This window comes from Pleurodeles waltl, chromosome 1_2, assembly GCF_031143425.1.
Source record: "Pleurodeles waltl isolate 20211129_DDA chromosome 1_2, aPleWal1.hap1.20221129, whole genome shotgun sequence".
Lineage (NCBI taxonomy): Eukaryota > Metazoa > Chordata > Amphibia > Caudata > Salamandridae > Pleurodeles > Pleurodeles waltl.
Window position 1 is genome coordinate 1,073,842,279 of NC_090437.1, and position 16,819 is coordinate 1,073,859,097.

Sequence of the window (16,819 nt, forward strand, 5' to 3'; positions counted from 1 at the left end):
TACTCTGTACTACTGCATTCTGCACAAATACTCTCTAATCCACTGCACTCTATACCACTCTACTCTGCATACCTCCACTGTACGTCACTGTACTTTATAGCACTATACTCTGTTCTGCACTGCATCACTCTACACTACTCCTCTCTGCACCACACTATGCCACTGCACTCTATGCCACTTGAGTCTACTATATACTCTATGCCAATGCACCACTCTACACTACTGCACGCTCTGCTACTCTATTGTAAGCCACTCTACTCTACTGCACTCTATGCCTCTCTACTCTGCCCCATGCCACTCTATACCACTGCACTCTACACCAATGCACTCCAAACAACTGCACTGTATGCCACTGCCCTTTATTCTGCACCACTTTACTCTACGCTACTGCTCTCTGTACCACTCAACACCACTGCACTGACACTCTACTCTGCAACATTGTACTCTCCGCCACTTACGCTACACCACTCTACTCTGTACAACTGTATTCTACATGACTGTACTCTATGCCACTGCACTCTATGCCACTCTACTCTGCATCACTCCACTCTATGCCATTGCACTCTATAACACCATATTCTGCTCTGCACCTCTCTACACTACTCCAATCTGCACCACTCTATGCCACTGTACTCTATGCCACAGAAGATTACTCTGCACTCTATGTCATTGCACCATTCTGCACTACTGAACTCTCTGCCACTCTATTGTAGGCCACCATACTCCACTGCACTCTATGCCACTCTACTCTGTCCCATGTCACTCTATGCCACTGCACTTTACGCCAATGCACTCTAAACAACTGTACTGAACGCCACTGCCCTCTACTCTGCACCACTGTACTTTATGCCACTGCTCTCTGTGACACTTTACTCCACTTTACACAACTGCACTTACACTCCACTCTGCAACATTACACTCTCCGCCACTGCACTCTATACCACTCTACTCTCTACTACTGCACTCTATGCTACTGCACTCTATGGCACTCTACTCTGCATCACTCCAATCTACACCACTGCACTCTACAGCATTAACCTCCACTCTGCACCACTCTACGCCACTGCAGTCTATGCCACGCAAGTCTACTCTGCACTCTATGCCACTGCACCACTTTACACTACTACACTCTCTGCTACTCTACTCCACTGCACTCTATGTCACTCTACTATGCCCCATGCCACTCCATGCCACTGCACTGTAAATCACTGCACTCTACACCAGTGCACTTCAAACAACTTCACTGTACCCCACTGCACTCCACTCTGCACCACTGTGCTCTTCGCCACTGCTCCTATGCCACTCTACTCCACTCTAGACCACTATACCACTAACTTTTAGCCATACTGAACAGCAGCATCTTTGCTGTATAACATGGCTAAAACACATTGGCAAAGCCAAAAACCCTTGTGTAGACAAGACCTATTGGCTTTGCCAATGGTTGTTAGTACTATGAAGTGCTGAGGTCCCTGAAAGAACTGTGAATCTGTAAGTCCTTATTTTGAGCATGCATTACACACATCACAATATAGGCTGCTACAAAATGCGCTATACATGTCAGTTAAATAAAACAAATACTTCTAAAACGCAGATTTGAATAATAAACAGATCATACCCAATACTAATATTTTTTAGAACAGTGCATTAAAACCACACACTCCACAGCTCACATTGGAATACCATTACAGTACCTCTCTAAAAGAAAATATATTCAGCTCTCATCAGAACGCTTCAAGTAACTCCTTTGATTAGAGCCACTACATGCTTCAGAGTCCCTTTACAATTGCAGATTTACCAGTTGTGCACATTTGTATTCCTTTAGGGAAGGAGGCACCCTGGCAAGCTGGCCTGTTTCTTATCTTTCTGCCCCTCCTTCTGTCAGAGCACAGGAGACTCCCTGCCATTCAGTCCAGCTGGGAAAACTGATCTGTCCTAATTAGTTTTGTCTTTTAGGTGAAAGGCTAAAATGACGGACAGATGCTGTCCATTAACCCTTTCATCACGGACAACGGACGGCAGGGCAAAATTACGGGCAGGCAGTGAAAATTACGGATGGGTGGTCACCCTATGGAGAGTGGCATAGAGTGGAATAGCATAGAGGGGAGTGCCATAAGGTGGAGTAGTGTGAAGTTGAGTGATATAGAGTGGTATACAAAGGAATGGCATAGAGTGGTGTGGCATAAAGTGGAGAGGCCTAGAGTTGAGTAGAGTAGACTGCCATAAAGTGGAGAGATGTAGAGTAGAATAGCTTTGAGTGACATGGCATTCCGTCATGTGGCATAGAGTGGAATAGTGTAGAGAGGAGTGGCGTGGAGTGGAGTGACATTGAGTTGAGTGACATACAATGGAGTGGCACAGTGTGGATTGCCTAGAATGGAGTGACATAGAGTGAAGTGAAGTAGAGTGAAATAGCATAGACTGGAGTGGTGAAGAGTGAAGTGGTGTAGAGTAGAATAGCACATAGTGCAGTGCCATAGAGAGGAGTGGTGCAGAGTAGAGTGACATAGAGTTGATTGGCTTAGAGTGAAGTGTCATACAGTGGATTGGTGTACAGTTGAATAACGTAGTAGAGTGGCATACAGTCAAGTTGTTTACATTGGAATAGTGTAGAGTTATGTCATGTTATGTTAGTTGGATTTGTATGGAGCAACTTATCACCCGTGAGGGTATCCAAGAGCTGGAGCAAGAGCATGGGCATGCTGGTGCTCCTAGTTGAACAGATAGGTCTTCAGACTCTTCTGAAAGTTGAGCAATGTAGTAGCAGTTTTGATCTGTAGAGGAAGTTTGTTCCAGTTTTCGGCAACAATAAAGGATAAAGAATGCCCTCCTGTCTTGTTTCTGTTGATTCTCAGGATTTGAATAAGGGAGAGAGAGGTGGAGCGTAGTTGTCTGGGTGGATGGTAGAGTTGGAGTTAGTCATTGATGTAAGCTGGTCCTGTTTTGTGGAGGGTCTTGTATGGGTGGATGAGCAGCTTGAATTGGCATCATTTCTGGATGGTGGCCAGTGGAGCTCAGTGAGGTAGGGTGTGACGTGGGCATTTCTGGGAAGGTCTAGGATGAGTTTGGTGGTGGTGTTATCAATGGTCTGGAGTCTTTTTGTGAGATGATTGGAAATGGCACAGTAGTGTGCATGGCTGTAGACAAGTCTGCTAATGAGGGCTAGGGTCACAGTGTGTCCTGTGTGCATGGGTAGGCATTTGAAGATATATTGGAGCATTCTAAGAATGTGACAGCAGGATGCAGCCATGGCCTTGTTGCTCAAATGTGGACTTACCTTAAATAAATGAAAGACCAGAGGCATCTAACAAAGCATGTAGTGTCTGTTCAATTCAACGCAATGGTCAGAAGAGCACAGTACAGAGACGGCATCTGATGATTGTCTCTCGAAGTTGCAGAGTTTTTGTCATCTTTTTATACATTGTTTTGAGGTGCAACAAAATGATTGAATACATTCTTTCAAAAAAAGAATCCGTGTCTATTCTGAGGCCATAAATCAAACCATCTGATAAAGTGTGGAGGTGGGTTTCGACCTTGTGTGGACATAGTGTGGACCAGTAGGTAACATGTCCAGATGTCCGGTATGGGGAGCGTGTGATCACTGCATGTGGTGTGTGTGCTGTGTTCTGATTGGCTGTGTGTTTCTAACCTCATGTGTCATTGAGGGCCCCCTCTGACTTCCCTCCTGGGTAGAGTCCACGTGGTCCTTCCTGGTCCCCTGCAGCTACACTTTCCGCTAACCTTGAGTTTTGTGTGTGCCAAGGCCTGTTGACGGAACACGAAGATGCAATCCTCCTGCCGGCATGGGACATCACCTGCCTCCTCCAGGATCCCAACTTTGTCTTTTTGGGTGCAGTGCTGATTCTTCTTCTTTACCGGTGGTTCATTTCTTGCACCTTCATCCTGGTGGGTAGGGGCACCTGCCTTTCCTGGTCTGTGCTATGCTTCTTGGACTTGGTCCCCTTCTTCCACAGGTCCTTTTGTCAAGGATTCCACTTTTGGTGTCTTGCAGTCTCTTCTGGGTTTTTCATTATTCTTCTTTACTTCTCTTTGTGTGTTCTGGGGGACTTACTATGATTTACTCCTGTTTTCCTGGTTTATGGGGTGGGTTATGGTACTTACCTTTGGACTTTTCCTAGTACTTCCAGCTCCCCTCTACACAATACACTTACCTAGGTGGGGGACCAACTTTCGCATTCCATTTTTTTAGTATATGGTTTGTGCTCTCCCAGGGCCATTTCTCTCTATTGTGATTTTCACTAATTGCACTGTTTTTTAACTGTTTTTATGCCTATTTCAGCATACTAATTTATATAATTTGTGTATTACTTACCTCCTAAGGGAGTATATAGCCTCTATGGTATTTTTGGTCTTTTGTGTCTCCCAAATGAAGTACCTTTATTTTTGTAATACTGACTATTTTCTTTCATGTTTGTATGTACTAAGTGTGAGTACAGTTGAACTGCATGAGCTTTGCATGTCTCCTGGATATGCCTTGGCTGCTCATCCACAGCTACCTCTAGAGAGCCTGGCTCCTAGACACTGACTACAGTACACCAAACATGGATACCTGGACCTGGTATAAGGTATAAGTACCATAGGTACCCACTACACACCAGGCCAGCCTCCTACAAAAGGATTCTTTTAGTTAGTAAATCTAAATTGTTTGTGCAGTTTTAAAGTTATAGGGTATGTAAGAAGCCTGGCCTTTTGCAGTGCCCCCCCCCAACTTTTTTCCCCAATGTGTGACCCCTAAATAGTGGTTTTCTGATTCCGAGGGTACCCTGGGCTCTGGTAACCAGACCTAATGCTTGTGCACTGACTAAAAACATATGCAAATTAGGCACAGTTGTAATTGGCATGACAACCTACCTCTACGTCCCTACTATATAATATCTTATGTAAATAATTAGTCTCTCTGAAATTATTTGATATGGGTACACACACCTTATATCCTAATTTAAATAATACTTTCTGGAAGCCATAAATTAATCAAAGGGCATTTAGATATAAATCAAGATATGTAATTCTATTAGATACATATAGACAATATCTCATATTTACAAATAGTAAGATGAAAATAGAATAAATGCTATTGTTCTAACAAAAACTACTGAAGGTAGAAAGAAAAAAAACACTACACTCACTCCATCACTCGTACAGGGCAGTATCCAAACTACAGAACCATCCCTAAAGATATCTAAAGTGGAAAGCAATAAACACTGATAGTAACATAGTAAACCAAATGATAAAAAACACTACATCAATTATTCATAAAGAGTTTTAACACATAAATAAGGTTAAAAATCACACTAGTTATACTGAATTCCATAGTGTGAACAAGATATTGGGTTTTCCTTGTATATTTTTAACAGCCAAACATATATTAATGGTCACATTTCTTCACCATGTGCTAATTTCGTCAAACAACATGGCATGAAATAGGTGTATCCCTCTATTTTATCAAACCAAAAATAAATGTGTTATTTTTTAGTGATCCACTTATTTTCGCCATATGTCTTTACATCTGTTAACACTCATAATTAGCCATGATCCACTATAGTGCCAACTCCATTAGCTCGTATTGTACGTCATTTGACACTTATGTGCCCATCTCCATTAAATCCAAAGAAGTTATTATTAAGAACAATATCTAGACATTTAATAACAAAATCATATTGGGGATTTGATTCAAAGTCACTTAGATGTTCTCTGATGGTTTCCAAAGCTTGCCTGTGTGGGATGTTGCTATACACGGCTTCTAAGTCCATAGTTACCAGAATTTCTTGTTCAGGATTAAACTGCATTCCTTCTAGTTTTGAAATATGGTGACCCATGTCTTTAACATGTGAAGGTAAATGAATAACAAAAGGTTTAAGAATAGTCTCCACATATTGAGACACTGATTCTATAGCTGACCTAATAGTGGAAAGTATAGGGCGCAGTGGTGGATCTATAGAGTTTTTGCAAACTTTAGGAATCCCATAAATAATGGGCAATCTAATATGAACTTGAGTAATCAATTTTTTTTGACAAATCAATCCTCTTTGTAGTACTAAGCTGCTGTTGTCATATATTTTTATACTGATTCCTCTAGTTCTTTGTCACTCTCAAATAAAAATCAGGGCATTTTAGCATGGTGGTCATTTTGTCTATGTAATTGATAGTGTCTAAGATTGCTATGCCTCTTCTTTATCACACAGTTTAACAGTGATCTTGTTGTCCTGTTTTAGATATCTAAAGGCAAAATGTCTTTCTTATTCAAATTAAACTGAGGTTTGGGAACATATCTTTATATGGTCTTTATTTTCTGCCACACTGTCTTATCAAAAATGGCAACTTCAGGACCCAGGCTATCTAGATTTGGGATGAACATTGATATAGGTTTCAGTCCTGATCTGTTCTTTTCTAGCATAGTAGAGTATGTAGAAAAATATTTTTTTAAACAAATTCTTCTGAAAAATGCAAAAACAAATCTCTGAACAGCTCGAATCTATTAAGATCAGTGCTGGGAACAAAAGACAATCCTCTACATAACAATGTCTCGGTAGAGGCATCAAACAGTTTAGAGCTAAGATTGAATAAAAGACTATTGTCTAATCCCACCAGTATTAATTGTGTCACGTTTGAAGAAAATGTGGGGTAGGGTCTGAATTTGGAAATCTGTTGTATCTAAATCTATGTCTGTGCTTGCCTCTTCTGTTGCCTAAAAAACGTGTGTCTGACTGACTTTGGTCTGATTGGTCAGAGTTCAGTAGTAAAGCACACCTGTAACCAGGATTCTGGAGGATTTTCCCAAGGGGCTGGGGGGGGGAGTCTACAGCTATGCCAGTAAAGGATAAGCAGGAATCTGAGCTGCTTCCACACCTCAGTCTCCCACCTGAGTATGTTCCTTATGTGGCAATCCTCACCAACGTGCCCCCGCTTTCATCTGGTATACTTTAATCCACATCCCACATCTCAACATAAGAACAAGGTTGGGCACTGGTTAGGGAAAAACTGTGCTTTCTATTCCAATGAACTTAAGCATATTTTATTTGTGAGGCGAGTGGACTGCGTTGCCCAGCAGTTAATACCTTATGTAGGGATTTTATCATGCTTAATTGTTGTTCCCCTGTATAAGCCCATCGTCTAATTGCTTCCTGGATGCCACATTCTATTGGGATGGACGGTATTAAGCTGGTTCTGATGGCCTTTTTTTTCACAGACCACCGGATTTGTCATTGAGAAGGCCATCAGTTATGGGAGTTGCTGCGTACTTTCAAAGGGCGGGCAGACCAGCTTGCATTCAGCTGTACCTGCCACTTGCCAATAGATTTACAGCACTTGCTAGCCTGGAGGGCACTGATTGACCTTCTGGCACTGTTTGCTTTCATTTTATGATGAGGCTGTTGGGTGTAGTACTAATGGTGGTAAGTCCCACTCTCCACAGTATCTGGGACCTGCGGGCAGGGGTAAAGGTTGTACTTTGTTCCTTTTCATTTCCTGGAACTTTGCAGGGTGCGACCCAAAGTTACACAATGAGCACTGGATGGTATATATCTTCTCTTCTGACTTTGCTTTGGGCCCTTATTATGACATTGGCTGTGACTGTAAAAGTGGTGTTCATACTGCCAACAGCCTGGCGGTAATTATCACCAAATTATGACCATGGTGGTGATACCTCCCATAGACAGCCAATGTACCACACCAACCGCCAGGGCTTTAACACCACTGACCACGTTTGAAGCCATCAACAGCCAGGCGGAAGTCAAGGTACCCCCCTCCATATTATGAATTAGCAAACTGCCAGGATTTACAAGGGGGTACCAACGGCATCAAAAGCCTGGAGGAAATACTTCACAGAAAACAAAAGACTCACCATCAGGGACACAGAGGACTCCGCTGCCGCTATGGAACCGGAACTCCAAATCTTCCTGATGCTCTAACAAGCCATGGCCATCCTGGAACACCAAAACTGACGAAGATGATGACAGTAAGTACAGCCGCCTAGCACACAAGGGAGGGAGGGAGGAAAAAGAGAGTGACATACACATGCACAACACACACCATTCACACACACCATACACAGAACCAGCTGCAGAGTAAAACCAGTGTCGCAAGGCCCACATGAAAATAATGCAAGGACAACAATACTGATGTACGAACACTGTAATTTGCTGCCAACAGCCACCATAAAGAAACATGAAATGTACAGACAGGCTTCAATGTTCAGATTGGGCCAATGGCAAGTCCAAAGTACCATTGGCCCACATGGCCACAGGGCACAGTCCAGGGCCCAACCTGACTCCTGACATAATCAGAACTCCACTGTTCAGGGGCATCATGTTGGAAAAGGGCAGGCACCTCAGGGGGGAGGGGGTGGGAGATGCTTCAGCTGAAGTGGGTAACATGCCTACTTGTTCTGGAGGGGGCTCCTTGCCCAATTATCACTGGAAGGGAGACAAAGGTCACAGTCTCTGGAGTGGGTGACATGCCCACTGTTCTGGAGGGTGCTCCTTGCCCAATTGTCACTAGAGGGGAGAGAAAGGCCACAGTCTCTGGAGTGGCTAACATGCCCAGTGGATCTGGAGGGGGCTCCTTGCCCAAACGTCACTGGAGGGGACTGAAAGGCCACAGTCACTGGAGTGGGTATCATGCCCACTGGTTCTGAAGGTGGCCCCTTGCCCAATTGTCACTGGATGGGAGTGAAAGGCCACAGACACTGGAGTGGGTAACATGCCCACTGGTTTTAAAGGGGGCCCTTGCCCAATTGTTGCTAGAGGGGAGTGAAAGGCCACAGTCTCTGGAGTGGGTAACATGCCCATTGGCTCTGGAGGGGGCTCCTTGCCCAATTGTCACTGGAGGGGAGTGAAAGGCCACAGTCTCTGGAGTGGGTAACATGCCAACTGGTTCTGGAGGGGGCTCCTTGCCCAACAATCTTTGGAGGCTGGGCTACTTGCCCTCAGCTGGTGGAGGGGACTCCTTGGGTACCTCTGTTTGTGGAGGAGGCTCCTTGGGTGCCTCTGCTGGTAGAGAGGGCTCCTTGCCCTCTGCTGGTGGAGGGGACTCCTTGCCCTCTGTTGGTGGAGGGGGCTCATTGGCTTTCATTGGTGGTGGAGGGGGAACCTTGTCTTTCTTTGGTGGTGGAGGGGGATTCATGTGTTCCCTCTTGTGACAGGGCCCCTTCGCCTTTGACATGTGACTGGTGTTCTTGCCTCCAGGCCTAGGAGGTACCTCCACTGACCCCGTCCTCTGTCCCTTGTGTTTCGCCACCCTAGTCCTCCCTTTCTGAGGCGGAGGTGTGCACTTACCAGGAGTGGCTGCCGTCACACTCAGGGGCCCCTTTGGGCCAGCAGCTGTTTTTGGGTGGGAGTTGTGGCAGACTGTTTGGCTGAGGTGCTGGGCTGGGTCGTTGGGACCCTGCACTTACGGGCAGGACGGGGGTGGAGGGGGAGGGAAGAGGTCAAGTTGGGCAAAGAACAGCTTCTTAGGGACGTTGGGGTGGGATGTGAGAGGAGGGATAGGAGTGGAGGTAGAGGGAGGGGCTGTAGAAGGTGTCCATCTGCTGGACTTGGTTGTAGGTGCAAGGACAGTGTGCGTGTGTGAGGTGGATGGCTGTTGGGTGTCTGAGTGGGAGCGTTTGTGTCTCTTAGGGGGGACAGAGGGGTTGGAAGGGGACAAACAGGACATGTGGATGGATGTTGCGGAGGTGTCTGCGAGTGAGGTGTGTGTGCTGCATGATGTGGTGATGGTAGTTGTGGCTGTTGATGCAGTGCAACCAGGTGTATGTGCGGATGTGACTGTGAGGGAGTAGGAGGGGAGACAGTGGAGGCCATGGATATTGTTTGTACAACTGTCTGTTGTGTGTGTGAGTGCTTGTGGCTTGAAGTGTGCTGCCTGTGTTTGTCTGTACCACTCTTGTGTGATGTTTTGTGTGCATGCTCGTCAGTATGTGTGCATGGGATGGGTTGGGGTTGAGGAGACTGGGACTGGGATGTGGTAGTTGGACAGGGGGCGGTAGGACCAGGGATACTGGCTACCATCAGAGAGGAGGCTCTGAGCCTGAAACCTTTTCTGTAGGACCGCAAACCCACCATGGATGCCCTCCGAGTAGTCACTGCATCACTGAAACTGGGATTCCAGCACCTGGATAGCACTCACTATGGTTGCCTATCCTACAGAGATGGATCTCAGGAGGTCAATAGCTTCCTCACTGAGGGCAGCAGGACTCAATGGGGCAGGGCCTCAGGTGCCTGGGGCAAGGGAGATGCCCACCCTCCTGGGAGAGCGGGCACGGGCACCTCGGTGGGGGGGCTACTGGGAGGGCGGTGGTGGTACAGGGTGGCGGCTGTGCCTGTAGCTGGGGTAGTTCCAGAAGTGTCTGCCACCACTAGGGAGCTTCCATCGGAGGAAGAATCAGAGTCAGTGTTGTCACCTCCTGTCCCCACCATGGTGCTCCGTCCCACTGGCCTCCTCAGCATCGGTGGACTCTGCCTCCTGGGTCCCATTGGCTGCAGCTCCCTCAGTAGCCAGTGCCACTGCTCCTCTGCCAGATGATGCTATTGCACACATGGACAGTATAGCAGAAGACTATAGGGGGGAGAGAAAGGGAGCACTGGGTCAATTACAGCACCAGCACCACAGATGGCATACACATTACCATCACACACAGGGATCAAGATTGAGCACTGTGCACTGCACTGGCATTCCATTGGCTAGGTACCACAGCAAGATGAGAGCCAAACACAGCCATCTGCACCCCTCCTGGGACCTACTATGCCACGTCTGACATGGAATGCCACCTAGCTAGATAACAAGATTTTGCCATTCACCCATTTACCCTGAGCTGGACCGCGCAGCAATGTCTGAGCTGGCATTAAGGGGCACCTTAACCTAACTGAAACCCACCACAAGGATCCCATGCCAGGTAACACGGATGGTTGTTACACACACTGTACTCACCCCCTTGTGGCTCCTGTGCTGCCCTCAAGTGCCCATCCAGCTCTGGGTGGGCCACCACCAGTATGCAGGCCATCAGGGGGGTCAGGTTCCGATAGGCACCCCTCCCTCGTTGGAAGGCCATCCCCAGCTGGGCCTCCATGGTCTTCTGGGTCCAGCGTCTCAGGTCCTCCCTTTGTTTCCTACAGTGGGTGCTCCACCTGCTATAGATCCCCAGGATCCACACGTCCTTGGCGATGTCACGCCATAATCCCTTCTACTGATGGGCGCTGACCTGCAGAAGAAATACAGACAGGAGGACACCATTAACCATACAATCCAGCCTGCCATACATATGGCCCACAAATACCATTTCCCCTCATCAGGCACACACATCACCCAAAGCCCTGCATGTACACTACCACCAGCCATACCCTGCACCCAAATGACACACTGCTAGCACACACACATCTCCATGCAACCTTGTTGCATGCATTGTCCCCATACTTTACTCACCTGTTGGTCTGGGGGCCAATACAGCTGTCCATACAGGGGTAGGACCCCGTGACCCCGTTTACCAGGCACTTCAACTCCTTTGAATTGAAGACAGGGGCCCTTTCCCCTGTCACACAGGCCATTGCAGGGATCATACTGAGGTCACAACAACACACGCAGTGGATGTGTTATCCTGTGGAAAGTCAGGAATCAAGTGAGGTCATAGACAGAAAATGGCTGTCACGTCCGTGGCGGTGTACACCATCACCACCGCTGGTGATCCTCATTGGACACTGTACTCCATAGAGCCCCATTTTAGCCAATGAGGCATAGCAAGACCGCCTTTCACCATGATGCCCAATGCCGGCGGAGTTACATCACTTCCACCGGTCCCTACATACTGGACAGGCGCTCCTCATTTTATGGTGCTGGTCAACATTCTGAAATAGAAAACTGCGCCATTGCTGTCAATTGTACATACATTGCCATTTCATAGTCCAGTTACATACACGGTCAATGTACACTGAAGTGGTGGTTCCATTGTTCACTTTGTTACTGCCTTCTCACTCTTGTGTGCCTTAGGTACCTACCACTACAGAGGAATAGGAGAAGGAGGCAAGCCCATGTGTACAGACCTCTTGTGGACTTGGCTACACTGGAGGGCAGGCATATAATACTCACCTATAGACTGGACAGGGCCACAGTCACAGAGCTGTATGATCAATTGGAGCCTGATCTGATATTCGCTATCCGTCATCTCACTGGGACGCCCCTCTGGTGCAGGTCATATCTGTGCTCCATTTCCTGGCAACTGGCTCTTTCTAAGTGACAGTGGACTAGGCAGCAGGAATGTCACAGGCAATGTTCTCAATAGTGCTGGCAAGGGTTTTGTTTGCCTGCCTCAAACACATGTGTAGTTACATCGCTTTCCCCAAAGTGGAAGATTTGGACACTATGAAGGCTGGATTCTATGCAATGGAACATATTCCTAATATTATTAGGGCCATTGATGGAACACATGTAGCATTTGTCCTCTCCCTCCCCGGCTCAATGAACAGGTGTTCAGGAATCGGAAGAGTTTTCACTCACTCAATGTGCAAACGGTGTGCCTGGCTGACCAGTACATCTCCCACGTCACTGCCAAGTATCCTGGGTCGATGCATGACTCCTTCGTTTTGAGGAATAGCAGCATCCTAAATGTGATGGCACAACTACAGAGGCACAGGGTGCGGCTAATAGGTGAGCCTGAGTCCCCACCCAATGCATGTAATTGTATGTCTTCAGGAATCATCCTCCATACCATTGTGCAAGGCTAATGTTTATTCCTCAATTCTTGCAGGTACTCTGGCTACCCAAACCTGTTGTGGCTCTTGACCCCTGTAAGGAATGCCAGGACAGGGGCTGAGAATAGGTATAATGATGCTCATTTGCAAACCAGGAGGATAATTGAGTGGACCCTCAGCCTCCTGAAGGCCAGGTTCAGATGCCTCCATCTGACAGGTGGATCCCTCAGCTACTACCCTCAGAAGGTCGCCTGCATGTTGCACAACCTGGCCATGAGACAACATGTGCCCTGTCTGCAGGAGGAGGGTGAAAATGCTCCTGTGGCAGCAGTGGACATCCAGGACAATGAGGATGAGGAGGCAGAGGATGAGGATGTGGACAACAGGACATCAGTCATTCTGCAGTACTTCCAATAACACACAGGTAAGACACTGGAACTGACCATTCCTCTGATTATTTATCTTTTCAGTGTGGCTGTAGCATGATGGCAGTCACTGCCTTACCATCCCAACTGACTGTCACCTATGCCTTCTCATTTTGCAGATTTTGGTGTGGTTACATCTGTGTACTTATGTGATGAGTCCAGGCAGCTACAGGCCATTATTTGTATGCAATCACAAAGTTCAGGACAATTGCACAAGATGAAACTGTCCATAGTATTGCACATTTTCATCACACAAAGCACTATCACTCAAGTTGTGTTCAAGGGTGTTTATTGTAGTGAAAATATACAAGGAACAGTGGAATGGAATGGGGTGATAGTTGAGGTAAGTTCAGGGTATTGGTCCAGTCTGTTTGTAGCACAGGTCCAGTGTCCAAGGGGCCATAGGAAGGGGAAGCAATGGCAGTTCAAAGTGGACAAGGTGACAGAGTGGAACACAAGGGGGACATTCAGGAGGGTCTCACTTCTTGGTGGTGATCTTGATCTTGGCAAGTGTCACTGACGTCTGTCTGGGTCGCAGAGAACGTTTGCGGAGTGGTTCACCTTCTGCAGGGGGAGGGGTGCTGGTGGCCAGCGGGTGCTGTGGCAGGGCCACCTATCCACTAGCTGCAGCAGATGTGGAGGGCTGTTCAGTTGACTGGCTAGTGGAAGGGGCCTGCTGGTATGCTGTATAGTCCCTCATGATGTTGGCCATATCACACAGCACCTCTGCAATGGAAACCATGGTGGTGTTGAGGGCCTGCAAATCTTTCCTAAACTCCTGGTGGTGTTCCTCCTGTAGCCACTGGTTCTCCTGCATGATGTTTAACATCTGGCTCAACTTGTCCTGGGATTGTTGGAAAGCCCCCAGGACATTGGTGAGTTCCTCCTAGGCAGTCGGTTCCCTGGGCCTGTACTCCCCCTGGTGCACAGCTGTCCTCTGCATGTCCCTGTCCCCCTCTGCCTGTGTCCCCTGAATGATGTGCCCACTGCCACTGATCCCAGGACTCTGACTGTCTTGGCTGTAAAGTGTGGATTAGGGTCCCTGTACAGGTGGGCACACTGCTGATTGACGTGTCCGGGGATAGAGGTGTGGGGCTTTGGGTGGCTGTTGTGGTGTTGGATACTGAGGGGGAGGCTCTGTGGTGGATTGGGTGTGGGCTGGGGTAGCCGACTGACCAGGGGTCCCTGATGGCCCATATCATTGCAGTTGCCCTGCCACCTTTGTTTGTGTATGGTGATGTCGTGTGGGATTGTTAGCTCTCCCTGCTGTGCATGCATTGGTGGTGGGTGTACATGCAGGGCTAGGAGGGATGTTCATGCAGTGGGTATGGCATGCAGGGCTTGGCATTCAGGTTAGTCAAATGTGGTGGTGCACTGTGGAGGGGAATTGAGTGAAGGGATGGGTGTCAGGGTGAGGGGAGGTGGTGGCATGCAGGTATGTGGGGGGATAGGTAGTAAATAGGTAGTAAATATTGACTCACCAGTGTCCAGTCCTCTGGCAACCCCAGTGAGTCTCTCAGGATGCAGTACTGCCAAGACTTGCTCCTCCCATGCTGTCAGCTGTGGTGCTGTCCATCGCCAATCCTCTGGATGGCAAGCTGGTGCCTTGCTACCATGGAACGTACCTTCCCCCGTAGATCGTTCTACCTCTTCCTGATGTCATCCCTTGTTCTTGGATGCTGTCACATGGCGTTCACCATGTGCATGATTCTCCTCTATAGCTCCATCTTCCTTTGCTGTACCTGTGCTCCAAATAGCTGACTGTTTCCTCCACCATGACCTACAACTCCTCATCTGTGAAACGGTGGTGCCTTTGTGGGGACATGGATGTTGTGTGGTGTGTGTTGTGCAGTGGGTGTTGAGTAATGTGGTGGAATGTTGGGTGCGAGACGGATGGTTGGGTGTTTGTGGTGTGTGTGTAGTTGTGTCTCTGATTTGCATGACTATCTCTTGGCTATTTTTCATGTTCGTAAAGGGTTGTGGGTAATGTGGGTGTGTATTTTATAGTGCTGTGGGTGGGTGGGTGTGGTGTGGTGCGTGTATCAGTATCAGGTGTCTGATTTGAGTTTTGGCCAATGTTGTGTTGTCATATATTTGGGTGGCCATTCTGACCACAGAATACCCCCCCAGGCACCAACCGCCAATGGTTACCGCCATTGAATGTCTGCCGTGGTGATTCGTTGATCATAATGTGAAGGGCATTGTTTTGTTGGGTTTACCACTAACCTTTGGTCTGGCAGATATGTGTTTGTGGCAGTATTCTGTCAGTTTAGTGTGTGTGTGATATTATGGCAAACGGATGTTCGCCTCTGCAATGGTATGTTGGTGGCCGTCACACGGTGATAAGCTGGATTTACCGCCAGTGCCATAATGAGGGTCTTGGTCTCAAGGGGAGGCTGAGTGGGATGGGTTTCAGAAATTTGCAGTCCCCCCAACCTTGGGACAAGGGACTATGGGTGGGTTGGTGATGCTTGTCCGCATTTCTAAGAGTTATAGAGCCTTTCAGTTTGACTGTAATCATCAGAGCATTTTAGTGCAGTGTAAGGGCTGGGGTGCCAGATTCAAGTGTTATTTGTAGCCCTATCAATTCTTAAAGCTAGATTGGAATCTATCTCCTGCAAATTTTGTGTCATCGCTGTGGGAGATTTCAAAGCAAAACGTGGGCCCTCCTTACGACATTTCCCGATCTACAGGCAAGACCACCATGCCAGTGGTGGCAGTACAGCGACAGCCATTTTATAAGTCACAAAGAACAAATGTCCGAAATCCTGCCACAAAAGCAACACCGCCAGACCGACTGATGGCAAAATGGTGACTGTCGTACAGCAGGCCCTTCCACACTGAGCCCATTTTGACTGCCCTATTACTAGTCAGTTTTCAGCACAGCGACACATGCACAGTGGTAAACCATCAGTGGTTCGCACCGCAGAAATACAAAAAGGCATCGCCAATAGTAGCCAACATCACATTGGACAGTAGGAAAACCCCACACCTGAAACACTTTCACACACCACACACCTGCCCATGGTACTGCATAACCCCCTCACACACCCACAATCCCTTGCGACTTCCATGACTAGCCACAGAGACAAAAGCCATGAAAGGACACCCCATACAAATACCTTCACACTTTGCACACACCACCACCACAACCCACCAGCACCCACATCCAAACACCCCCACATAACCAATCCCCCCACACTGCACCCTACCCATACAGAATCCCCCAACATGTCACGCCAGAAGCACCCACTGTTCACAGACAAAGAGTTGCGGGTCATGGTGGACAAGATCGTCGGAGTAGAGATACAACTGATGGGAGCCCAGGTCCAGACAACATCGTTAGCCAGGAAAATGGAGTAATGGCACAGGATCGTCGACAGGGTCAATGCAGTCACCACATATCCACGCACAATGCAGGATATACGGAAGAGGTGGAACAACCTCAGGGGAAGGTTTGTTCCATGTTGTCCAGGCACCAGATCCCCCTGAACAATACTGGCGGTGGGCCCCCACCTTCTTCTTTGAATTAACATCCTGGGAGGAGAAGGTTTTGGACACCATGCATCCGGAGGGCCTTACTGGTATTATCGGAGGTCTCTACTCAGGTAAGTCAACAATACCCCCCAGGCACCTATCACTCCTGACCAGCATGCCTCCCCACCACCCGCCACTGGCCAATCGACCCCATCCAACACT